We start from the raw sequence: 10,302 nt of genomic DNA, 5'->3' as shown, positions 1-10,302 counted from the left end.
CATAGAAAAACTTTAATTCCAGAGCAGAAACTGCTTGAGCCCCTCCCCGTCCTCCCATGGCAGGCAGGCACACTGGCCCACCCGCCCCAAGACCCCGGCCCAGAGGGACCGCCCAGTCAAAAGGTGTTCTTGATGCGGGCTGCCACCAGCACGAGGATCTCCCCGATCTTCCTCTGCCAGTTGGCGATGTCCTTGGACACGGTGCACCACAGCTCCCAGTGCCGTGGCTCGGCTTTCTCGCAGCACCTCCTCACCTCCTCCTGCTGCTCCTCTGTGCCGTGCTACAGCTCAGACTTGTAGAAGAGGGCCCAGGCATCCCCCAGGTCGGAGTTGATCTTCACGGTGCGGCGGAACCACTCCCTGGCCTTGGTGATTTTCCGTTCACTCCAGAACAGCTTGGCCATGGCCAGGAGCACATGGAGGTCGTGCTCGCATTTCTTCAGGGCATCAACACCCTTGATCTTCCTCTGGGACCTGGCCTCCAGGAAGATGGCTTCAGACCACAAGACACCAGAGCTGGGGCACTCCTGCAGCGCCTTGGCCATGAGCATGTTGGTGATGTACTTCAGCCTCACGGATTCCAACCACAGCCCGGGGTTCCTCCGGTTCTTTAGGCAAGACTTTTCCCAAGAGGCCTGAGCTCGGGTCAGCTGCCTGATCTTCTCCTCCAGCCGAGAAAGCAAAAGCCACAGGGGTGTGGAGTGGGGACATTTCTTCAGCCCCTGGCTGTAGGCCTCTCGAACCTTGTCCATCTGCTCCTCCTGCTCCTCGATCTGCCCCTTCATCATCCACAGTTTGGGGAAGTCCTCGTAGTGCTTCAGGGCCTCCTCGCACAGCTCCTGGGCGGCCTCAATGTTCCCCAGCACCCATTCCAGCTTCACAGACTTCGTGAACACCCGGGCAGTGCCTGCGCTGCTCTGAGCCTTGGCCAGCAGCCGCCGGGCCCGTTCATACTCGTTGTTCTCCGATTCCAACTTCACGGCCGCCAGCCAGATCTCCTCACTGTTGGGGTTGGCCTGGAAGGCCAGAGCCAGGATGCTCCTTGCCGCAGGCACATCGCCTGCCAGCCACTTGGACTTGGCACCCATGAGCCACAGAACCTCCGCTTTGGGGCAATGGGCCACGGCCCTCTGCAGAAGCGCTTCCAGGGACTCCCTGCAAGACGGGCCACGGTCACCACAAGCGCACAGGGCACTGCAGCCGCGGCGCGGGCACTGAAAAGACAGTTACTGCTCCAAAGTCCGACACCATCAATGATTGACTAGGTTTACAATGGGGAGAGTGTGGGGCCCCATGTGCCAGCACGGGACTCTAGGCACCATCAATAGCCCTGTCCTAGGAGAGATGCCACATGCGGGAGGACATCCATTTTTGGAGCTGCCACTGACCCTGAGCGCAGCTACAGTCCCACCTGGATCCACTGCTCACGGTTGATCTCCACACCGTTGGCCCGCAGGGAGGTGATGGCCCGGTCAATGATCTTCTCCACCATCTGCGTGTTCCCATTGGCTTCCTCCAGCTTGGCAGCCGTGACCCAGATGTGCCGATCTGTGGGGATGTTCTCACGGGCCTTGTTCAAGACCTTGCGGGCATTTTCATGGGTCTCCAACCTTGCCAGAGCGAGCCACAGCTCCACACTAGTGGGGCAGCACTCCACGGCTCGGCTTAGCACGATTCTAGCATCTTCAGGCTCTTCCAGCTCAACCGCTGCCTTCCATAAGCAACAGAATTGGGTACATGCTTCAGGGCTTTCCGAAGAACCCTCTTTTTGGCACGAATGTCTGTTTTCTGCTCTGCTGCTCTGATGTAAATCCTAACAGACTGTGGGAGGTGACGGACAGCTTGGGCCACCACGGCCTTGGCAGTGACCCCAGGTTGCAACCTGGCTGCTTCTAACCAGACATCTTCACTCTTGGGGCACATCTCTGTCCCCTTCATGATAAGGTTTCGAGTGACTTGCAGCTTCCCAGTGACTTCTTCCAGGCGGGCTGATGCAATCCAGGCTGGTGGATGGTTTGGGTTTGTCTCCCAAACAGACTTGAGGAGCAGGCGTGCCTTTTTGATGTCACTGATGTCCCCTCCATGGGTAGGGATCATGGAATTTAAATCTGTCAGATAGCCTTTGGGGTCGACTACAGTCTGCCCACTCACAGAGTCAGACACCTGCAAAACAAGCCAGGCCATCTGGTCAGAGGGGCCCTGGAACCACTCCCATCCTGCCTGCCAGTGGGTACTAAAACCTTAGAAGCAGGAAAACACCTTCATGTAAACAACAGCTTGTGATGATGAGAAACAAATTTCACCTATCCAGAACAAAGATTTACATTAAAAAATAAAACCCTTTTCTTCTTTCGTCCATCCTTTTATCAAGAGCTGCATAAATAGCATCCGCTTCCTCGTCATCCTTTTCGTAGGGCCCACTTGAGAAGAGGCTCCCTGCATAGCCATTAAACTCGTCATAGTTGGTGTCATTCAGATCCTCATCATCGTCATCCGCAGCCTGGATCTTCTTCATCTGGTCCCCGACGGTCCTCTTGCCTGGCGGCGCGTGGCGGTCATCCACAGTATCGTTGGCATCCTGGGCAGGCCCGATGTCTGACCGGGTGGTGAAGCCAGTGGTGCCTCAGCCCAGCCCCGGCAAGTAGCCGAGCGGCGCGGGTATGCCCAGGAACGGCTTCTTCTTGTTGTTCATGGCCGCCGCTGCCAAGGGCTGGGAAGAGAATGCAGGAGCAGACGGCTCCTGTCCGGTTCGTAGCGCCGAAAGTGAAAGGAGAACCTCCCACAAGGCTCTCTCTAGTCTAGACAGTCTGGCACAGGACTGCAGGAGCCATGACCTGACCCAACAGCAGACAGCTCTTGTCCGTTCTTAAAAACCAAAAGGGAAAGCTGAATCTCCCACAAGGATCTCTCTACACAGTCTGGCACAGGACTGCATGAGCCCTAACCTGACCCTGGTATATATACTCCATTAGAAGGCTCCACTATGTCTGACCGGGTGGTGAAGCCAGTGGTGCCTCGGCCCAGCCCCGGCAAGTAGCCGAGCGGCGCAGGTATGCCCAGGAACGGCTTCTTCTTGTTCATGGCTGGAATGTCTTCTTCTTGTTCATGGCTGCCGCTGCCAAGGGCTGGGAAGAGAATGCAGGAGCAGACGGCTCCTGTCCGGTTCGTAGCGCCGAAAGTGAAAGGAGAACCTCCCACAAGGCTCTCTCTAGTCTAGACAGTCTGGCACAGGACTGCAGGAGCCATGACCTGACCCAACAGCAGACAGCTCTTGTCCGTTCTTAAAAACCAAAAGGGAAAGCTGAATCTCCCACAAGGATCTCTCTACACAGTCTGGCACAGGACTGCATGAGCCCTAACCTGACCCTGGTATATATACTCCATTAGAAGGCTCCACTTATTAACCACGCCCACCAAAGTCTATTGGTTCGTCCCCCACGGGGGTGGGGTGAACCAGGGTAAGGGGATTTTCAGTGCTTTCCTGAGGCCAAACAGGATTAATGCTGTTAATATGCATGGCCTAATTCGCCCCCTGGCTATTCTCTCTTGATCCTCTTAACACCAGTTATTTACCTACTTAAGTACTCACTTTTTTTTTTTAAACAACTATCCTGACTTAGGCCACATCTTTTCTTTTTTTTTTCATGACTAATGCAACAGTCTCTTGCCTCATTCTTTTTTTAAAAAAATATCTTTTATTGATTTGTTACAGAGAGGAAGGGAGAGGGATAGAGAGTTAGAAACATTGATGAGAGAGAAACATCCATCAGCTGCCTCTTCCGGTGTGCCCGCAACCAAGGTACATGCCCTTGACCAAAATTGAACCTGAGACCCTTCAGTCTGCAGGCCGAGGCTCTATCCACTGAGTCAAACCTGTTAGGGCCATACTCACTTTTTTTTTTTTAAATCTTTATTGTTGAGCCCTATCCAGTTTGGCTCAGTGGGTAGAACATTGGCCTACAGACCTAAGAGTTGGTCAGACTCCATTCCGTTCAAGGGCACCTACCTTGGTTCAAGGGTCTTCCCCTTGGCCCTGGTCATGGCATCTGGTCATTTTCTGTTGTTTGCATTGCTGTGATATAAATTCCTTCGTTTTTCCCCAACTTCCGGTAAAGTCTGCCATGTCAAGTATTGGTGTGAGAATTGGTTTAACTTATTTGCTTTTTTGGTGAACTTTGTTTGTCATTGTGAAAATGAAGGAAAACACCATGTCCATGTCTGGATTGATTTGGTATAGAACGGAGACACAGGGACTATTAACTATTATATGATTTATATTTATAATAAATTCAGTCAAAATGAGGGCTTACAGCCAGGAGTAACCAATGTTGGTCTCCCTTGGGAAGTCACATAAATTTTTGGCAGGACATTAAGCTGCCCACAAATCTTGATACTGTTCTAGCCAGAGGAACGAGAAGACCAGGGTGATGCCAGCTCTCACCAGCTCTCACAGGCTCTCTGTTCATCAAACTTGTAGATTTTGGAGGAATACTAAGTAAACAAAACAGTTCTTGATATAATACTCATTTTATTATGACAAACTTCTTTGCACTATTTGAAACAATTCCACCTCTGTCTTTTTTTATCCCTCTGATACTAATAAAGATATAACACCTTTCATTTGCTAATTTATGTTATCTAACTCAGGGGTGAGGAACCTCTTTTCTGCCAAGGGCCACTTGGGTATTTATAACTGTCCACAGGCTATACAGAGTTATCAACTTAAAAATTAAGTTGCTATATTAAGCTGCTATATTTGGTCAAACATTTAATTAACTCACCCTAATGCCTTGGCAGGGCCAGATCAAATGATTTCTAGGGCCTTATATAGCCTGTTGGCCAGATAGTCTCCACTCCTTAGATTCTAGCTTTTCATGGGAATTTGTGGAGAAAAATAGCATGTTAGAAACATGTGCTTGTATTTATAAGTGAGTCAAAAGTTAAAACAAGATATTTTCCAATACAGAAGGAACAACAATTGATAATTGTGGTTTTCATTATCCAAAAGGTGTGTCTTGTTTGTCTCCACAACATAACATGGAACTCTTCTACTTGATGAGGGAGAAATGCAAAAACTTTGACTTCTTTGGAAAGTTGCTTGAGATTTACCTAAGTTGTTTTATGGCGGAAGGTCTCTCTTCTCTGCGTCCAGCATGGAAAGAGAGATGAACTGGTTCTTTGAGTAGAGGTGCTAGGGATTAAGAGATGAAATAAAGAGACAAGACACAGAAATAAAAGAAGCTGGGACCCGGTGGGCTTCTGCCCTCTGATGGAGGAACAGACAGGGGGCCCAGCACCAGAACCACGTGTTTAATTTATACCCAAATACCAGGAAGTTACATCACATCTGGGTGGGCCTTGAGTTCCTGGTGACATAAGGGGATCCACCCCATTAACACCTGGGCTGGAAAGGTCAGACCAAGTGGCGTCCTTGCCTTTGGGCTAGAACTACCCCCAGGGTAGTCCTGAGCCCTGGGTTCAGCCAGCATATTTTTAAGAATGCCCATTGTGCCTGCCAGTGGCCCCCCCACATTGTTTTAAAATTTTATCTTAGTAATTACATCCATCATCTAGTTTTCCCTCTGATTACTCTAAAATGAAAATAAAAAATAACCCATGAATAACTTCTAAATTTTGAATTTGCCTGAAAACATTTTTGTGAAGAATGTAATGACAAAAGTGTTTCCTAGTAACTTCTATTTGCTGATCCTGTGCAATAACAGCAGTTGAAAGAGGAGAGTAAAAGTCATCCAGAGTCTGTTAGGGAGCTCTTAGCTAACTCTTGTGGGAGTAACCTCTGGCCTGGAGAAATCTCCTCTCATGGAGCAGGGTGGGCTTTGGTGTGAGGGATCCGAAACACTGGAGAAGAGGAGAGGGTCCTAGAGAATGGAGAAGGGCAAACATAGCCTTAGTTTTCTTAAAAAGGGGTTAAGGTAGATTTTGCTAATACCAGTGAGCTCATCATATTTCCTTTTCATCCATTAAAAAAAATGATATTCCATATTTTGACATGCCATGACTCTTTAACCAACTCACTGTGGTGGTTATGAGTGTAGAGTGTGGGGCCAGTATAACTATTTTGGAATTTCAACTCTACCGCATATTGTTTGTGAAATCTTGAGCAATGTAACATCTTTGCACTTCAATTGTCTCATCTATGAAGTGGGGAGAATAATATCCTTGTCATAGGGCTGTGGAGGGGATTGTTGAAGTTATGAGGAGAATGCGTAGAAGTAACTGGCATGTTGTAAACACTATGCAAAGATTAGTGTAGAAAATCCAAATATTGTTATTGGGTATTTAGATTTTGACCCTGTTTTATTTTTGTAAGCATAATTTATGTTTTGATAAACATTCATTTACAAAAGTCTTCAAAAACACTTCTGGTTGTTTCCTTAAGATAAATTCTTAGATGTGAAAACATTTGGTGGGAAGGTATGTACAATTTTAAGCCTTTTGATTCTTACTTACAAATTGACCACCAGAAGAGACTTTCCCACCCACTGAAACACTAGGCATTTCCATTGAAAAATAAATGTATGTGTGTGTATAACCCAATTTGCTGAGGTGCGGGAATGTGGAAATAGCATTTCACTGTTGTTTTAATTTGCATTTATTTGATTAGGGCTCTTCACTTGATTAATGTTCTAAACCATTCTTCTATAAATCTAGTCTCACTTGCTAGCCACTCCTATTATTTAGGCAGCTATCTTATTTTCCTTACTGGTGGGTATAGATCACCAGTTCTTTCAACCATTTATCATATGAAATAGTTTCCAGAATAGGGTACCCTATTCTGAATGTATTCTGGTTTGTCATTGTCCCTCTTGAAATATGGTGCCAGAACAAACATAACACTCCATGTGTGGTCAGACCAGCTGTTCTGTGTGCCAAGGAATAAGATGGTTCAATTATATTGTGTTTTTCTTTTGAGAATGCATTAGTGTGCAGTTCCCTTTGAGCTCCTATTGAATCTTGTAGTGATTTAGAGTGGATTTAGACCAGAATAGTTTTTGACTAAAGAACTATTTTTCAAAATTGTGTTTCAAATGGCTTTTCCGCTCTTACTTGTTACATGTTGCCTTAAGACCACCTGGTGTAACTATTATCTTTTGGGCTGGATTCTATACCTCCATTAGTGTATCCCTGGATTATATTACCTATTTTAGAGCCACATTGCACTTACATAGAGCTGGTGGTTAATGGATTCTTTCTATATAAAGTGACTGAGGCACATATAAGAGGAATGGAAGTGGCTAGAAAGAGGAACAAAGACCATTTAGAGTTTTTCTGATTATTCCTCTGGTTCACCAAAGATCCATGGTTATTACCACTATTGTTGTAAAGACTTATAAAATGCATACATCCTGTGGAAATTAATGTCCTATGCTCATGCATTTCATTACCTGCAATACTTAAGAAAGAAGATGGTGGACAGATGAAATATTTTGAGAGAAGGTAATATTGCATGTTTATGTGTGAAGGTGACTAACAAATTTGATATATTTATTCCATTCATTCAAAGGTCTGGGGCTATTATGACCTTTGAGGAGGCTTTAGGGAATGCGCTAGTATGTTAGAACCAAGAATTGGCTCAAATATGAATGTTATTGGAGCTAAGTGATGAGTTATACAGTATATCAGACCTAGAAGCACTGGTGGGAAAGTAGGGATTGTGATCAGAGTGAAAGCTATTTAGTAAACTAAGTATCTAGCTTGATTCTGAGGACTAAGATTTTCTAGTAAGAACTCTCTAGACTGTTGAAGCACAGAGAGCACACCTGGAAGAGTCAGATAGCCTGCTGAGTCCAGTGGGCTCTGGATAGAGGGATGGAAGAGGCATGTATGGATTTTCTAGTAAGAACTCTCTAGACTGTTGAAGTACAGAGAGCACACCTGGAAGAGCCAGATAGCCTGCTGAGTCCAGTGGGCTCTGGTATAGAGGGATGGAAGAGGCATGGAAGAGGCATGTATTGTCAGTGGAAAGTTAATTCACTTGGATAAGGCTCTCCATTGGCAGTCAACCAGTGTCAATCTCCTATGGCCATGCCCTCTTCTATCTTAAAAGCTGTTGAGCTAACTGGTAGTTTTGTGATTTTGTGAGGCAATGCCTAGTAGGTATGAATATGGAGTGAGCTAAGTCAAAAAGATGGAGGAGAGAAGAGGAATGGGCATAGTAATGGATAATTGTTAACTTATTTAGCCATAGTATCAAATGAAGTAAGTGAAGTTAGGCTCGGTTATTCTTACATATTATAAGAATATAACAGAGGAGTTATTTCATTATATGACATAATTAAAATACTAATCCAAATGGTTGCTTATAACTGAAGATTTATTATTTTAGCTTAAAGAAGAGACACAATTTTAATTTTTATTAAATGCTACACTAGCCATGTTCTTTGATGAGAACCTTCATTAGAGCTCTTGGGTGGATCCACTTGTTCCATTGCATATTTTTGTAATTGGCACTGATATTTTCAGCTCTTTGATGTAGAGACATGTCTTACCCATAAAACTCAATTGATTTATTCAACAACTTCAAATGCCATTTTATTTATAGAATATGAACTTTGAGATACCAGCTTTCCTTCCTTGGCCATGGAGTCCAAAAAAATAAAATGGCTCCTTTATATTTACAGTAATTCACAAGTTCAAAGATGCAAAATGTGCTATCACATACGAGAAATAAATAAGGGACTGCAAAGAAACAAAGGAAATCTAATGTAATTGCACAGTGCTTGAGAGCCACACTCTCTAGAGAGAAGCTTCAGGAACGTGTTGTACCTTCCTAAGGCAGATCTGCTTGGTGTTGGGTTTGCCAGGACATTCTTTTAAAAGGAGGAGCTTCCGTGCTGAACAGGGTGTTAATTTTTCATGGACTTACACTGCGTTGAGGAGCATGAAAAGCATGAGAGAGCTTCAGGGAAATAGTGTTGAAACAAAATAAAAGAAGCTTTGCTCAGGTTTGAGAAAGAACATGGAGATTGTGGTTGAAAGTTTGCTTGTTATCAGAGACAGAAGGTAAATACAGAACATTTTAATGCAGTTAACCGTTGGTGCAAATTTCCTGGGAAAGGAAGCAAGGTTGTGCCAAGAATAGGCCATTTAGAATCTGACCAGACATTATTTGAGAGCCAGTAACGATCGCACATCTACGCGAGCAGGAGAGGCTGCCTGAGAAAGGGTTGCTTTACCAAAGGCAGCAGCGTCTGCCACGGCCTGAGGTAAGTCACCCGCCATCTGGGCCTCCGACTCACCACCTGTTAAATGAGGGAATGTTAAAATTTTTCTCTGATTATAAAATTACATCAAAGGGTTTTAACACATAAAATAGTATTTTTATTTTAAAGTTGTATTGGAACTGCTGCTTACAATAGAAGTTATATTAATATGCACCTTTTCCCTTCTATCTCTTTATATCGATGTTATATAATAAAGCTGTGATTTTTTTTCTTTCTCTTTTTTTTTTGTTAATCCTCTTGAATGTGCCCCCAGCAGGATGGGGATCAAACCTGCAACCCAGGTGTGTGCCCTTGACCAGGAATTGAACCTGAGCCCCTTTGGTGTGAACGTTGATGCTCTAAGCACTGAGCACTCCAGCATAGCAAGTTGTGATTTTTTCTGTGCTTCTCAATACTTGCATATTTAAAGCCAACATTTTTACCAAATAACCAATCACTCCCTTGGGCATTATTTAATGTCAATTCGTCACCACTTGACCTACAAGTATATAAAAGCCAAAGTCACAGTGGACTTTTTGTTGTTTTTTGCCACCAGATTTTACTTTCATTTTGGACCTCAGTTCTGTTATCGCTGGTCATGGTACTGAAGGCTGTGGTAAGGAACTTCTAAAATGGTCCCAGTGATCCTCACCTCCTGATGCACACACCTTTGTGTAATATTGTCCTCTTAAATGTGGGCAGGGCCTAGTGTTGCTTCTAATAAGTAAAATATGGCAAACATGAGATTGTGGCTTCCATCTTGGACACACTTTCTTCCACTCCTTCCCCCCTCTCCCCCGCTTACCCCTTCTGAGGGAGTCAGGCTGCTGCGTTTGAGCTGCCTGCCAGAGAGACCTAGATAGCAAGGAGCTGAGGGAGGCTTCTGAGCAACAGCCAATGAAAAACTGAGGCCCTCAGTCCACCAGCCCACAGGAACCAAATCACATGAATGAGCTTGAAAGTAAATCCTCTCCCACTTAAATATGCACTGTAATGTTTTCAACATGTTTCCTTAAATTTATGTGAGTTATTGGAAAGTTTGGAATTTTATTTTATGTGTTTTCATTTTTGCATAAAT

The 10,302-nt window shown here is 44.9% G+C and overlaps 1 pseudogene; it reads right to left on the bottom strand.

Annotated features, from left to right (window-relative positions):
* Positions 1-2: 2 nt before the first annotated feature.
* Positions 3-2,730, bottom strand: LOC102768925 (annotated as a pseudogene).
* Between the last annotated feature and the right edge of the window lie 7,572 nt (positions 2,731-10,302).

The sequence above is a fragment of the Myotis davidii genome, unplaced genomic scaffold (genome assembly GCF_000327345.1).
Source record: "Myotis davidii unplaced genomic scaffold, ASM32734v1 scaffold80, whole genome shotgun sequence".
Lineage (NCBI taxonomy): Eukaryota > Metazoa > Chordata > Mammalia > Chiroptera > Vespertilionidae > Myotis > Myotis davidii.
Note: the sequence above shows the minus strand (reverse complement) of the source record. Positions and strands in the feature narration are given on the sequence as shown.